The 16,807-nt window shown below is 37.8% G+C and overlaps 1 protein-coding gene across 1 annotated transcript in view; it reads left to right on the top strand.

The window, feature by feature from the left end:
- The window catches only part of LOC136246869 (chitin synthase chs-2-like), an 81,048-nt gene that overhangs the window by 6,747 nt on the left and 57,494 nt on the right, over positions 1-16,807 (top strand). The gene's annotated exons all lie outside the window — the stretch shown is intronic.

The raw sequence follows: 16,807 nt of genomic DNA, 5'->3' as shown, positions 1-16,807 counted from the left end.
ACAAACTAGTGACCCTGTAGATACATCAGCTAGAAGAAGGTACCTTGTAGAGAGTTCAGCTACAAAGAAACCATTCTGTAAAGAGCTCAGCTGCAAACAAATCACCTATACAGAATTCAGCTACAAACAAATTACCCTGTAGAGAGATCAGCTAGAAGAAGTTACCTTGTAGATAGTTCAGCTACAAACAATTCACCCTGTACAGAGCTCAGTTAAAAGAGGTTTCCTTGTAGAGAGTTCAGCTACAGACAAATCACCCTGTAGAGAGATCAGTTAGAAGAAGTTACCTTGTAGAGAGTTCAGCTACAAAGAAACCATCATGTAGAGAATTCAGTCGCAAACAAATCACGTGTAGAGAGTTCAGCTACAAAAAAATCTCCCTGTAGAAAGATCAGCTAGAAGAAATCACCTTGTAGAGAGTTCAGCTTCAAAGAAACAATCATGTGAGAGTTCAGGTACAAACAAATTGTCCTGTAGAGAGATCAGCTAGAAGAAGTTACCTTGTAGAGAGTTCAGCTACAAAGAAACCATCATGTAGATAGTTCAGGTACAAACAAATCACCCTGTAGAAAGATCAGCTATAGAAGAAATCACCTTGTAGAGAGTTCAGCTACAAAGAAACTATCATGTAGAGAGTTTAACTACAAACAAATCACCCTGTAGAAACATCAGCTATAGAAGAAATCACCTTGTAGAGAGTTCAGCTACAAAGAAACCATCATGTAGAGAGTTCAGCTACAAACAAATCGGCCTATAGAGAGATCAGCTAGAAGAAATTACCTTGTAGAGAGTTCAGCTACAAAGAAACCATCATGTAGAGAGTTCAGCTGCAAACAAATCACCTGTAGAGAGTTAAGCTACAAATAAATCTCCCTGTAGAGAGATCAGCTAGAAGAAGTCACCTTGTAGGGAGTTCAGTTACAAAGAAATAAACCATGTAGAGAGTTCAGCTGCAAACAAATCACCTGTAGAGAGTTCAGCTAGAAACAAGTCACCCTGTAGAGAGATCAGCTAGAAACAAGTCACCTTGTAGAGAGTTCAGCTAGAAGAAGTCACATTGTAGAGAGTTCAGCTACAAAGGAACTACCATGTAGAGAGTTCAGCTGCAAACAAATCACCCTGTAGAGAACTCAGCTACAAACAAATTGCCCTGTAGAAAGATCAGCTAGAAGAAGTTACCTTGTAGGGATTTCAGCTACAAATAAATCACCCTGTAGAGAGTTCAGCTACAAAGAAATCATCATGTAGAGAGTTCAGCTGCAAACAAATCATCCTGTAGAGAGTTCAGCTAGAAGAAGTCACCTTTTAGAGAGTTCAGGTACAAAGCAACCACCATGTATAGAGTTCAGCTGCAAAAAACTCAATCATCCTGTAGAGAGTTCAGCTAGAAGAAGTCACATTGTAGAGAGTTCAGCTACAAAGGAACTACCATGTAGAGAGTTCAGCTGCAAACAAATCACCCTGTAGAGAACTCAGCTACAAACAAATCGCCCTGTAGAAAGATTAGCTAGAAGAAGTTACCTTATAGGGAGTTCAGCTACGAACAGATCACCCTGTAGAGAGTTCAGCTACAAACAAATCACCCTGTAGAGAGTTCAGTTACAAAGAAACCACCATGTAGAGAGTTCAGCTGCAAAAAAATCAATCACTCTGTAGAGAGTTCAGCTAGAAGAAGTCACCTTGTAGAGAGTTAAGCTGCAAATAAATCACCCTGTAGAGAATTCAGCTACAAACAAATCACCCTGTAGAAAGATCAGCTAGAAGAAGTTACCTTGTAGAGAGTTCAGCTACAAAGAAACCACCATGTAGAGAGTTCAGCTGCAAACAAATCACCTGTAGAAAGTTCAGCTAGAAACAAGTCACCCTGTAGAGAGATCAGCTAAAAACAAATCACCCTGTAGAGAGTTCAGCTAGAAGAAGTCATATTGTAGAGAGTTCAGCTACAAAGAAACTACCACGTAGAGAGTTCAGCTGCAAACAAATCACCCTGTAGAGAACTCAGCTACAAACAAATTGCCCTGTAGAAAGATCAGCTAGAAGAAGTTACCTTGTAGGGATTTCAGCTACAAATAAATCACCCTGTAGAGAGTTCAGCTACAAAGAAATCATCATGTAGAGAGTTCAGCTGCAAACAAATCATCCTGTAGAGAGTTCAGCTAGAAGAAGTCACCTTTTAGAGAGTTCAGGTACAAAGCAACCACCATGTATAGAGTTCAGCTGCAAAAAACTCAATCATCCTGTAGAGAGTTCAGCTAGAAGAAGTCACATTGTAGAGAGTTCAGCTACAATGAAACTCCCATGTAGAGAGTTCAGCTGCAGACAAATCACCCTGTAGAGAACTCAGCTACAAACAAATATGCAGTTTAAAAAATCAGCTAGAAGAAGTTACCTTGTAGAGAGTTCAGCTACAATGAAACCACCATGTAGAGAGTTCAGTTACAAACAAATCACCTGTAGAGAGTTCAGCTAGAAACAAGTCACCCTGTAGAAAGATCAGCTAGAAGAAATTACCTTGTAGAGAGTTCAGCTACAAAGAAACCACCATGTAGAGAGTTCAGCTGCAAAGAAATCACCCTGTATGAAATTCTGCCAGAAACAAATTGCCCTGTAGAAAGATTAGTTAGAAGAAGTTACCTTTTAGAGAGTTCAGCTACAAAGAAACCATTCTTTAAAGAGCTCAGCTGCAAACAAATCACCTATACAGAATTCAGCTACAAACACATCACCCTGTAGAGAGATCAGCTAGAAGAAGTTACCTTGTAGATCGTTCAGCTACAAACAATTCACCCTGTAGAGAGAGCAATTAGAAGAAGTCACCTTGTAGAGTGTTCAGTTACAAAGAAACCACCATGGAGATTTCTGTAATCAATATATGTGACCAGATTTGCGAAAAGGGGTCTTCCACACACATCCAATTCCGTAAACGTTGGAGACCATAACTCAGTGTTCAAGTAACATATTAACCTCAAAAGTTCACCATGTATTCAGCTATAGTGGTGCTCACCACTGCCCAAATTTCAAGGCAATAGCTCTTTCCAATCTGAAGTTATCAATTGTCAAAGTTGGCAAATTGGATGTGTGTGGAAGACCCTTTTTCGCAAATCCGGTCACATATGTGTTATATATAATTTGTACATTTACTGATAAAATATCTAAAGTACATCTACTTCATCTTTTCTTCTTCCTGTAGTAAAGAAAAAAAACATAGGTTAAAAAAGTCCCAAAGCTGGCCATAGGCCGGCTTTTGGGTATACAAATACAAAAAGAAATGAAATCTAATCCAAAACAGCCAAACTGTAAAAAAAGTGTGCGACCCTCAGAAAGGCTATGGTGAAAAAAGATGTGAAATCCAAGGTGGCGGCCAAGAAATGGCTGTGATGGTAGGTTAATGGTAAAAATTTTAATAATGACAATTTAGGTAAATTTTGTGAAACGGCACAAAAATTCACCTGAATTGTCGTTATTAAAATTTTTACCATTAACCTACCATCACAGCCATTTCTTGGCCGCCACCTTGGATTTCACATCTTTTTTCACTATAGCCTTTCTGAGGGCCGCACACTTTTTTACAGCTTGGCTGTTTTGGATTAGATAACAATTACAAATGTATTTATAGCTGTGTAGCAACTGTGAACTAATTAGGCACTTGCATGTTTAATTAGGTGTCTGAAACATTTAACATGCACAGATATGAGATATATTCGTCACATGCAGGCAGTAAAGATCAAGACACACGGTAGTGTCGTGCGGCCCAAGAAGCCGGCGCGTAACACCCGTGAGTATATTGACAGGAAGAAAGAAAACACAATTTTCGTACCTCCGTAGCTCTGTGCTTCCTTGATGAAACAAGACGCTTTTTGCTGTGGACATTGCCTCCACCTTCAGCACTCCACATTCCAAATTTGAGCAAAATCGCTTCAAGCGTTCCCGAGATATGCGACTTCAAAAATTGGCTTAGTTTCTTCGTTTTTTTTTTCTTCCTCTTTTCGCACACTTACAAAAACTGCTATAAAACGCGAACGCCATATCCGATCGCCTTGAAATTTGGCACACAGAAGGGGGGTATAAAGGCGCATCTCTGTACCAACTTTGGCTGGAATACAATAAACAGGCAAAGAGTTATGAGCGATTATTCACGAAACATTACACCAATATGTTGTCACGCCTACAGGGTAAACCGCGTATGGGAAGAAGCTGAAAATCGGTGGGTGAATAGGTTAACTACTGAACCTCAAACCTTTTGTGGTTTGAAATAAATCGAGCTAAAAAGCAGGAAGATACAGCGAAAAAACCAACAGTGTGTAACAATTACGCAATCGAGATTAGCTAATAAAAAACGACTGCTTGCCACGCCTACCAGGTAAACCGCTTGGGGTAATGCTTTGAAAATCGCTGTACAGATGGAGTTATCATCTTAGAAAGGCTCTTCAATGGTGTAGAAGAATCAGACTTAAAGCCACGGAGTTATAACACGAAATCCAACTTGGTGTAGCAAGTGCGAGATCGAGATACTCTAATAGAGCAGTCATCCTAATAGAGCAGTCACCCGAAGAGAATTCAAGAGATAAGTTAGAAACAAGTAACCTGTATAGAGATCAGCTACAAACAAGTCACACTGTAGAGAGATCAGCCACAAACAATTCACCCTGTAGAGAGATCAGCTAGAAGAAGTTACCTTGTAGGGAATTCATGCAACTATAGAAAGAGATAATTCAGCTAGAAGAAATTACCTTGTAGGGTTCAGCTACAAAGAAACCACAATGTAGATAGTTCAGCTACAAATTTAAAGAAACCATCATGTGGAGAGTTCAGCTGCAAACAAATCACCTGTAGAGAGTTCAGCTACAAAGAAACCACCATGTAGGGAGTTCAGCTAGAAGAAGTTACCTTGTAGAGAGTTTAGCTACAAAGAAGCCATTCTGTAAAGAGCTCAGCTGCAAACAAATCACTTGTATAGAATTCAGCTACAAACAAATCACCCTGTAGAGAGATCAGCTAAAAGAAATTACCTTGTAGAGAGTTCAGCTACAGTAAAAAGAAACCACCATGTAGAGAGTTCAGCTGCAAAGAAATCACCCTGCAGAAAATTCTGCCACAAACAAATTGCCCTGTAGAAAGATCAGTTAGAGGAAGTTATCTTGTAGAGAGTTCAGCTACAAAGAAACCGCCATGTAGACAGTTCAGCTAGAAGAAATTACCTTGTAGAGAGTTCAGCTACAAAGAAACCATCATCTAGATAGTTCAGCTGCAAACAAATCACCTGTAGAGAGTTCAGCTACAAACAAATCTCCCTGTAGAGAGATCAGTTAGAAGAAGTTACCTTGTAGAGAGTTCAGCTACAAAGAAACCATTCTGTAAAGAGCTCAGCAGCAAAAAAATCACCTGTACAGAATCCAGCTACAAATAAATCACCCTGTAGAGAGAACAGCTAGAAGAAGTTACCTTGTTGATAGTTCAGCTACAAACAAATAAGCCTGTAGAGAGATCAGCTAGAAGAAGTTACCTTGAAGAGTGTTCAGTTACACAGAAACCACTATGGACAGTTCTGTAATAAATATATGTATTATATATATATAATTTATACATTTACTGATAAAATCAGAAATATTTAAGGTACATCTGCTTCATCTTTACTTCTTCCTGTGGTAAGAAAAAAGATAGGTTAAAAAAGTCCCAAAGCAGGCCATATAGGCCGGCTTTAGCTTTGGGATATACAAATACAAAAAGAAGTGAAATCTAATCCAAAACAGCCAAGCTGTAAAAAAAGTGTGCGGCCCTCAAAAAGGCTATGGTGAAAAAAGATGTGAAATCCAAGGTGGCGGCCAAGAAATGGCTGTGATGGTAGGTTAATAGTAAAAATTTTAATAACGACAATTCAGGTGAATTTTGTGCCAATTGACCAAGCGGCACCAAAATTCACCTGAATTGTCGTTATTAAAATTTTTACCATTAACCTACCATCACAGCCATTTCTTGGCCGCCACCTTGGATTTCACATCTTTTTTCACCATAGCCTTTTTGAGGGCCGCACACTTTTTTACAGCTTGGCTGTTTTGGATTAGATAGATTTACTCTAATAGAACAGTCATACTACACTGTAAATTCATATACTTCCGAATTTACAGTTTTATGAAACAATCATTATTATATATGGATTTTACTGACTCTCCAAGATAATATTCTGCATTAATGTTAATTGCTCATTTCCAAAAAAATTACTTTTTAAACCAAATGTAGAGTCTATCACTGACAAAAATGAGTGATATCCACCCCAAAAACACCTTCGCTGTAAAAAAGGTGCACCCAAGAAACTACAAGTACCTGGAACCCAATGTAAAAAATAAAAAGAAAAAACAGCTCAGCTGAAGTGAAAAGTAACTGGTAACTTAAAGAGCTGATATCTGAAGCGGCCAAGAATACAATTACTAAAGTTTAATCCATGCAAGAACACCTTGGCTATAAAACAGGTGTGTACACGAAAGTAACTGGCAACTGAAATGGCTGATATCTGAAGCGGCCAAGAATGAATGGTCGTATAAAACTAATTCAAAATTTTAACACTGAACCTTTGTAATTCAGCTGTGTTCTATATTCACTCTTGCTGCATCATAAAGTAATTTCTTTTAACTCTAATTGGCTGTTAATTTAGCAGCCTTTTTTTGCTCTATTATACTGACTATTAAAAAGGGAATTACCAGCCAAATTACCAGCCAATTAGAGTTAAAAGAAATTACTTTACAATTCAGCAAGAGTGAATATAGAACACAGCTGAATTATAAAGGTTCAGTGTTAAATTTTTGAATTAGTTGTATATTACCATTCATTCTTGGCCGCTTCAGATATCAGCCATTTCAGTTGCCAGTTACTTTCATGTACACACCTGTATTATAGCCAAGGTGTTCTTGCATGGATTAAACTTTAGTAATTGTATTCATGGCCGCTTCAGATATCAGCCATTTCAGTTGCCAGTTACTTTCATGTGCACACCTGTATTATAGCCAAGGTGTTCTTGCATGGATTAAACTTTAGTAATTGTATTCATGGCCACTTCAGATATCAGCTCTTTAAGTTACCAGTTACTTTTCACTTCAGCTGAGCTGTTTTTTCTTTTTATTTTTTACATTGGGTTCCAGGTACTTGTAGTGTCTTGGGCGCACCTTTTTTTACAGCGAAGGTGTTTTTAGGGTGGATATAGTCTAAAAATGAAGAGTAACCACCACTCTAAAGAGTTCCCAGTGTAGGGAGGATTTAACACCCCTGGAGAATAACCAACACTCTGAAGAGAATATAAATCATTACTTTGAAGAGTAAGTGACACCACCTTCAGAGCATGTGTTACTCCTTTAAAGTAATAGTAACTCTCCAGGAGTGTTAAATCCTCCCTACACTGAAAACTCTTTTAAGAGTTGTGGTTACTCTTCATTTTAACAGTGTAGTTTGCAGCAGGATTTAACACTCCTGGAGAGTTACTATTACTCTAAAGGAGTAACACATGCTCCTTTAGAGTAACAGTAAAGTGGTTGTGGCTCACAAAACACTTTTGTGAGTCACAACCACTTCAATATATCGGGAAATTGTAATACTAGGTATGCATGGACGAAGCCACACCCAATTGCTGTCTGTAAACTCACAATAGCTACGTGGCACCCAAACCCACTGAATTATAAACTTACCGGCTTAGTTATCGCATAGCTACTCGTTTACTCAACCCGAATCGAACACTCAAAACGTAGTCTCGCTCGCCGAAACATAGTTCTTATCGCACGCCTCGGCTTTAATTAATCTGGGTCAGTGGGTCATCCGGGTCAGCAGTAGTGACCCGGTTTCAACGCTGACTTACATAAATTATTTATTTATTTATTTATTTGTAATGTACAGGACTCAGAATTGAATATTATGGTACATGTAAACATGAGAGTGATTAGTTAAATAAGTAATTTTCTAAAAGTGCTTTGAATTTGTCCAAGTCTGGTGATGTAACAATATGTTCTGGGAGGGTGTTCCAAAGTTGGATGGTGGAGGGAAAGAAGGAGTGTAGGTACGTATTAGTTCTGGTTTACTGTTACTAACTTTGTCAAATCAAATGCATGCACTGCATGACTGTATGCTCATCAGTGTAATTAATAGCTGTGCAGTGGTGAATCTAGAAATTTTCAGAGGGAGTTTCAGATTCTACTCAACTTCAGCCTCTGTAAGTCGAAGACCAAAAAGAAAAAAAGGTCACAACCTGCTGTAGAACGTTATAGTTGTGATTTCAAAAGCTAAAGATGAAGATTTTTGCCAGTTGAGAATCCTTCTATAACACACGTGGCAATTTTATCACTGACACAACGACTCGTCAATAAATTTGGGGCACGCGCTATTTTCAGATGGGGTTTCAGCTGAAACCATTGCAACCCCCCTGTAACCGCCACTGCTGTGTATATTATAGATCACATAACTGCATGCAACACTGAATAGAATTCAATACTATGTGCATGTGCATGAGCTATTTTATTTTGCAGGAGAAGCTAATTCTCATTGTGCTAGTTACTATTTGTGACCGGATCTGCAAAAAAGGGACATAATCGCCCAAGTCTAAATTTACCATACGAAAACCTTGCATATACATATTATTGAAAAAAATCCGTAAATTTTGTAAGCCCCACTTTCTTAGTGAAGGAAGGGACTAACAATACAAACCTGGATAGAAAATCTTGGTTTCGGTGCAGTAGACCCAAGGATACATAAGTTATGATCGCTTGTTTAGGTAATGTCGAAGCGATCGTATGCGATCGATTTTTCTTCACATATTTCACCTTTGTATACAGTGAAGAAGGGCGAGTAAAGGAAAAACTTACCCAGTAACTGATTCCCCTGTTCGTGGTGAACACTATGGTGAAAATTTAGCTCCGTACCTCAATCCGTTGGTAAGTTACAATGCTGTAATTTATTTTTCCTATACTTGTTGTACAAATCGATTTTTCTGTTGTTGCTACTTTGTAGGGCTGTAACCATAGGCGTAACTAGGGGTGGGCATGGGTAGGCATTTGCCCTACCATGAAAAGTGCTGGTTGCCTCATCATCAACACCTTTTGCCCTCCCATCATAAGTAGCCTTAAAATTAACTGCGTAAAATTAATTCACACGAAAATTCACAGCAGCACACAAACAACTATATATTTTTAAAAACATATAATAATTTATTGGTTAATGCAAATTGGTTACTTTATTGATACAAACATACTGGCTTTGTTCACCGACTTGAACTGTCACTACAATAAAATGTGTTTTTGTGCATATCACACACACACATCACATACTTCAGTGGAGTATGTGATGTGTAGGAGATGATGGTTCACATTTGCTAACTAATGGACAAATGTGGACAATCATCTCCTACATATCACATACACCCAGGAGTGCATGCTATGTACAGCACATTTAGAGTATACCACATAATTATGCACAAATACACATTTTATTGTAGTGTGTCTGTGTACTGACTTAGCACAAAATAAGTTTATTTATAGCACATAAATTCAATAAAATTGATGCTTTTCTATACATCCTATACTACCTCTAACTGATGATAAAGGATGCCATGTACACCAATATACGGTCACACTGCTTGTCTTGTGTGCTTCACACACTGTATCCTGAAAGTGTGCCTGCACCCCAAGGATGTGCTGCTGGTTAAGTGTGCTATGACCACATCAGTTTTAACAGTGTAGGTTTGCATCATGCAGTAAAGCAAATTATATCTTAATTACAGTAAAGCAAAATACACTGATCTCAGATCTAGAGAATAGAATAGCTAATCAGACCAAACTATGATTGCTCTATAGAGGTATATACCTAGCTAGTTCGATCTTCACTGAATTACAGAAACCACTGCTAAGCGAGACTAGCCCCTTCCCCCTCCCTCTTTCCCGAAAAGAAATGAAAGCAGAGTGCCATCCAGCATAGGCAGTACAAAAACTTTCTGCTTGATATTATATGCAAAGCAAGTTAGCTATAGCTATATGTAGCCTATACTCAGATGGTATGATTTTCCGTACCATACACGTATGGTTGTACCGTATGTGTATACGCACATGGTATGTACCATACGCACATGGTATGTACCATACGCACATGGTATGTACCATACGCGTATGGTACAAAATACGCATATGGTATAGAACATAGCTAATACATAATTATACAGTATAGGACAAGTTGTTGCATAACACCATGTAGAGGATTTAGTTACAGGATCAAGACAAACGATAGTGTGTCGTGCGGCCCAAGAAGCTGGCGCGCCACACCGTGAGTATATTGACAGGATCAAAACAAACGATAGTGTGTCGTGCGGCCCAAGAAGCGGCGCGCCACACCGTGAGTATATTGACAGGATCAAGACAAACGATAGTGTGTCGTGCGGCCCAAGAAGCGGCGCGCCACACCGTGAGTATATTGACAGGAAGAAAGAAAATGTCATTTTCACACCTTTGTATCTCGGTGATTCCTTATCCAATTGGAACCAAATTTTTCCTACAGAGTTTCCCGCCAGCCAGGGGAGTCTACATTCCAAGTTTGAAGGAAATCGCTCCAGCCATTTCCGAGATACGAGCTGCTAAAGCTTCGATATTTTTTCATTTTTTTTTCTTCATGTTTTCGCACACTTGCAAAAATTGCTATAACACGCAAATGCGTACTCCGATCGCCTTGAAATTTGACTCACAGAAAGGGAGTCCAAAGGCGAATCCTAGCATCAAATGTGGTGTACATCCGATAAATGGTTCAGGAGTTATGACTGATTATTCGCATAAAACAAGATCGATTTGTTGTCACGTCTACAGGGTAAACCGCTTCATGGAATGAGTTGAAAATTGCTCTGTAGATGGAGTAACCATCGTAGGAATGCCTTTTGGTGGTTTGAAAGGAATCGAGATAAAGGCCATGGAGATATGACACAAAACCCAACCTGTGTCACAATTATGCAATCGATTTTTTATGAATAAAAAAGTATTAGTTTTCACGCCTACTAGGCAAACCGCTTAGAGTAGCGATTTCCAACCTCCTGATTTTTCACATATACTTTTGCTAATCAAAATACAACTATTCAATAAATGTTTTACGAGCTGCTGTTCTATTATGTGATAGCCAATGCTTCGTACTTCGTAACGCAATTTACCGAATTAAATTTCATCCAGTATTTATTGAAATATGCGAAATCAAAGTTCTAAAATTAAAATTCCTCATAGGAAGCCCATACAAAAAATCTGTACGATGTAATGTATGGAAAAGTACGGGATTTTACGGCACCACTTGTTGTCATAAGTTATCAAGTTTTCCGCGAGTTTCTGTGACCTGTGAGGCTGAAAAAAGTCATCCTGGGCGAAGTGGACATACTGATTTTGAATTTACTATCCGTTTTTTTGGTGAAGAGATGTTTTCCGGTCGCCCACGACGAAAATATGTCTTGTAAAAAGGTATACCACCATCTAGTACTGTTAAGAATCCTGCGTAACAACCACCCTGGTGTTCAAGACACCCATCCGCATCAGTCCAAGTATAGTTTAACAGTAAGCAGTTTGTTGTGTTGTGAGGAATAGCATTATAGCATGCAACATCATGCATAACTTTAAAAAAAAATCAATGTTAGGCACATGATACATACCTTGTAAAGTTTCTCAACTACCTGTTGTAATATTCTGATATACTACTGCTGTTATTGTTAATTATTTTGTAGCTGCAATGGTTGTAAATTCTTGTCAGAAACAGCTTATTGTTGTTCTTTATTAAGTAGTGATGTCATCATATTATATAACAATAATAGTATTCTCCATACATTTAGTGTCGCATATAAAGTGAAGTAGTATCTTAAAAATGCTACCTTGCCATAGCATTGAACATTACTGATCATGTACGTTGCAATCTGATTGTCATGTTTTTACGAAGTAATTGTTAACTATGACCTGTGATGCCAAAGGTCATATTCTGTGCAGTATTAATTATATACAGGTACTGCACTTACATTTAGAGATAATTAACTAGTGATATTGTGTGACAGGATGCATTAATCTTAGCAAATTACTAACTCAACCATTAAATATTACAACTGGTCATTCTACAGAGAATCGGTCACTTTAGAAAGGTTTTACTTACCTCATACATTTTACTACATTGAGTAGTTACGTGGTGAAAATTTCATGTTATCAAAAGATTCCTGTTAAAAGTTATGACACTTTGGATATTGTGCCTGGTGCCATGCTAATGTACAGAAAAGCCCTAAAAATGTCGTACACAAAAATCACCGCTCTACCAACTTCTTTTGCTTGTATCTATTGATTGGAACCACCGATTGAGGTGAGGTTTGCATTAAAACGATTCTAAAAGAATGCACAATATTTGCCATACCAAAGAATTTAAGGAATGTAAACTTTTTAATTTAGTTGGAAATCCTTACTTAGAGCAATGAGCTGAAAATCGGTGTATAGCTGGGATAATCTTCATAGAAAGTCCTTGCTGTGGTACAGAAGAATCAGATTACAAACCACTGAGTTATGATTCGAAAGCCAACTCTGTGTAGCAAATCAGAGATCGAGATACTCTAATAGAACAGTCACCCTAATAGAGCGTTCAGCTAATTTATTTACTCCATTATAGAATTGTATTACATTGCAAGTTATTCTGTAGAGAGTTCAGCTGCAAACAGTTAATCTTATAGACAGTTCAGCAAGAAGCAAGTCACCCTATAAAGAGTTCAGCTACAAATATATTGCTGTAGTGATTCAGAACATTACAAGTCACACTGAAGAGGGATCAGCTATAAACAAGTCACTGTGTAGAGAGTTCAGCTACAAAGAAACTACCCTGTAGAGAGTTCATCTATACAAACAAGTGGCCCTATAGAGATAAGCTGCAAACAAGTAACCCTGTAGAGAGTTCGGCTACAGACAAGTCACTTTATAGTTTATACAATGTTCAGCTAAAAGTAAGTCACTCTGAAGAGAATTCAGCTACAAACAAGTCAATCTGTAGAGAAGTTTGCTACAAACAAGTCACCATGTAGAGAGTTCAGCAACCACAAAGCCACCCTGTAAAGAGTTCAACTATACAAACAAGTTACTCTGTAGAGAGATCAGCTAGATACAAGAGAGAGCTCGAAGTCACCCTGTAGAGATCTCAGCTGGAAACTCTGTAGAGAGATCAACTACAAACAAATCACCCTGCAGAATGTTCAGCTATATACAAATCACCCTGTAGAAAGTTCAGGTACAAACAAATCACCCTATATAGAGTTCAGCTACAAAAAAAATCACTCTGTAGAGAGTTCAGCTACAAAGAAACTATCCTGTAGAGAGTTCAGCTACAACAAGTTAACCTTCAGTTTGAAACAAGAGATTACAGCTACAAACAAATCACCCTATAGAGAGATTAGCTAGAAGAAGTCACAATCTAGAGAGATTAGCTAGAAGCAAGTCACCTTGTAGAGAATTCAGCTACAAAGAAACCATCCTGTAGAGAGTTCAGCCACAAACAAATCACCCTGCATAAAGTACAGCTGCAAAAAAATAACCCTGTAGAGAGTTCAGCTACAAACAAATCACCCTATAGAGAGATCAGCTAGAAGAAGTCATGCACCATGTAGGGAGTTCAGCTATAAAGAACCCACTCTGTAGAGAGTTCAGCTTGAAACAAGTTACCCTATAGAGAGATCAGCTAGAAACAAGTCACCCTGTAGAGATTTCAGCTACAAACAGATCATCCTGTAGATAGTTCAACTAGATATACAAGTCACCCTCACTGTCGAGAGATCAGCTAGAGGAAGTCACCTTATAGAGAGATCAGCTAGAAACAAGTCACCTTGTAGAGAGTCAGTGACAAAGAAACCATCCTGTAGAGAGATCAGCTAGCACCCTGTAGAGAGTTCAGCTGCAAACAAATCACCCTGTAGAGAGTTCAGCTACAAACAAATCAACCTGTAGAAAGATCAGCTAGAGGAAGTCACCTTGTAGAGAGATCAGCTAGAAACAAATCACCTTGTAGAGAGTTCAGTGACAAAGAAACCAGAGATCAGCTAGAAACAAATTACCCTGTAGAGAGATCAGCTAGAAACAACTCACCTTGTTGAGAGTTCAGTGACAAAGAAACCATCCTGTAGAGATATCAGCTAGAAACAAATCACCATGTAGAGAGTTCAGCTACAAACAAATCACTCTGTAGAGAGATCACCTAGAAACTAGACACAATATAGGGAATTCAGTTGCAAGAAAATCACCCTGCAGAGAGTTCAGCTATAATCAAATCACCCTGGAGAGAGATCAACTACAAACAAATCACCGTGTAGTGAGTTCAGCAAGACTTGACACTTTTTAAAGCACTTTAGCAAAAAATTTTATTTGAGATGCTGACGATTCACATTTTTGCTAACTGAGATAATTCATATATTTATAACTATTGCAAAGAATTTCTGCCATTGCCTCTACCAATTGTGTAGTAACCTTAGTTGAATTTAAGCATAAATTTCGGCATAAATGTTGTAAGAAAATAGTATTTTGAACTGAAGCAAGTAAAGATAGCAGTCTAGTTTCTACAATTTGATATGTCAAGGTATTCCAATGTTGTATAGTATTTGGATATGAGTTTTAATATAATAGACACTATATCTGCTGGTGAAATAGCTTCAGTTATCAGCAATAACATGTTGGAACATTTAAATTTAAATGATTGCAGTTTACAAGATCATGCGGTTGTAGCAATAGCTGATGCATTGGTAAAAATCAATTCTTTAGTGTACTCGGCAACAACTGCATCACACAACAGGCAGCCACAAAGATTGGAGATGTTATTTATAGTAATCATGCAATAAGTCAGTTGTACCTTCACAACTGCTTAAGACCAGATACAAGTTCAATTATACTTTCAGCTGCTAGACAAAAATCTGCATTGAAATGCCTGAATTTGAGCTCAAACATCATCACACCTTCTACAGAAGGTATCATAGCATCAATTGTTGATCACTCACAGTTAGAATACATTGATTTATCATATTGCTACTTATCAGAGTCTGGATTTCTTCAAATTTTGAATGGGTTTATCAGATAAGCATACTACAGTCTAGTATGTCAATATTGAATGAAATACTGTCACCTAAAGATCAGTGGGAATACAATTGTAAATGCAGACACTTTTGTGCAAGTAATTAGAGCAAATGTAAAACTGAGGCATCTCAACATATCTCATTGATGCTGCTAGCCTTGTTGCAGTTTTCAAAGTCTTACAAAACAATAAGTGTTTGTCTTATTTTGAGGTTAGTTACAGTTTTATAGTCAAAATGACTGCCATTGAACTGGATAAAGTATTTCATAGCAACAAAATCATAATACATTGTGTGTTTGAACTACAGTCATTTAGCAAAATTGTGCCAACTCTTAAAACTATTGCCAATGCATTGAGATGTATATCATCTTTGCTGTCTCTTGATATTAGCAACAATCAAATCTGAGCTAAAAATTTGCTGATGCAGTAACTCCTGCTCTACAATTGCACGTGTAGCCATTAACTTCATCAATACAAGTTCCATTATTATCACAAGGATCAAGATCACAATCATCAATATCTGTAGTACAGTTAACACCGGTAAATCCTGCTACACAATTACACATGTAGCCACCAGTGATATTTACACAGTTTCCACCATTAAGACATGGATTAGGCATGAAGTATTAAAAATCTGTTTTGTCTTATTCTTCCTGTGGTAAAGAAAAAAGATAGGTTTAAAAAGTCCCAATGTCAGCCTATGGCCGGCTTTGGGGTATATAAATACAAAAAGAAGTGATATCTAATCAAAAACAGCCAGGGCTGGATGCCGGACCACTTTTCAGCCACTTGAATTTGCAAAAAGATTGAGATACTCTAATAGAGCAGTCATCACATTATACTCTAATAGAACAGTCATCGTGAGTGTCTAATAGAGCATTCAGTATACAATATCAATACTCTTATTACACTGGTTGATATAAGCCATTATATCCATTTTAATTGTCTTTAAATTAGCTACTTTCTAGTGAACCATCTGCATAGAATTGCACAATAGGCTAATTCATAATGCATGTTATGCATTAACAATTACAATCAAAATTGCTTCTGTATCTCAAAAAAACTAAACTCACTTTGTATCATGAAAGTAAAATTAGCTACTAGCTACATATTAAATTGAATTAATTGGTATACAGTAGCTCAAAATTACCTGGATATATTCTTGGTGTAAAAAAACCCGAAAGAGACCGTGTATGTAAAATAGCTTCCAGATGCCATTTCAGAACATGTATTTTCAAAAATATTCCCAGGGAGCATGTCCCCAGACTTCCTTAGCTTAGCATGTTAATGCATGCTGTAGCTAGCACACACAAAAACATTACAGTAGATAATGTGATTTAAATTTCAAATCAATAAAATGTAGTGTGCATGACTATGACCTCCATTGCAGTCCATGAATGTCCTGACCACTCAAAATCTCTGGGCTCCAGCCCTGAAAACAGCCAAGCTGTAAAAAAAGGTGCGGCCTCTAAAAGGCCATGGTGAAAAAGATGTGAAATCCAAAGTGGCTGCCAAGAAATGGCTGTGATGGTAGGTTAATGTGGTAAAAAGTTTAATAACGACAATGAATTCGAAACACAAATTCACATGAATTGTCGTTATTAAAATTTTTACCATTAACCTACCATCACAGCCATTTCTTGGCTGCCACCTTGGATTTCACATCTTTTTTCACCATGGACTTTTAGGGGCCACACCGTTTTTTACAGCTTGGCTGTTTTTGATTAGATAGTATATG

This window comes from Dysidea avara, chromosome 2, assembly GCF_963678975.1.
Source record: "Dysidea avara chromosome 2, odDysAvar1.4, whole genome shotgun sequence".
In the NCBI taxonomy this organism is placed as follows: Eukaryota; Metazoa; Porifera; class Demospongiae; order Dictyoceratida; family Dysideidae; genus Dysidea; species Dysidea avara.
The sequence above is the reverse complement of the archived record's forward strand: the minus strand, read 5'-3'. Positions and strand labels throughout refer to the sequence as shown.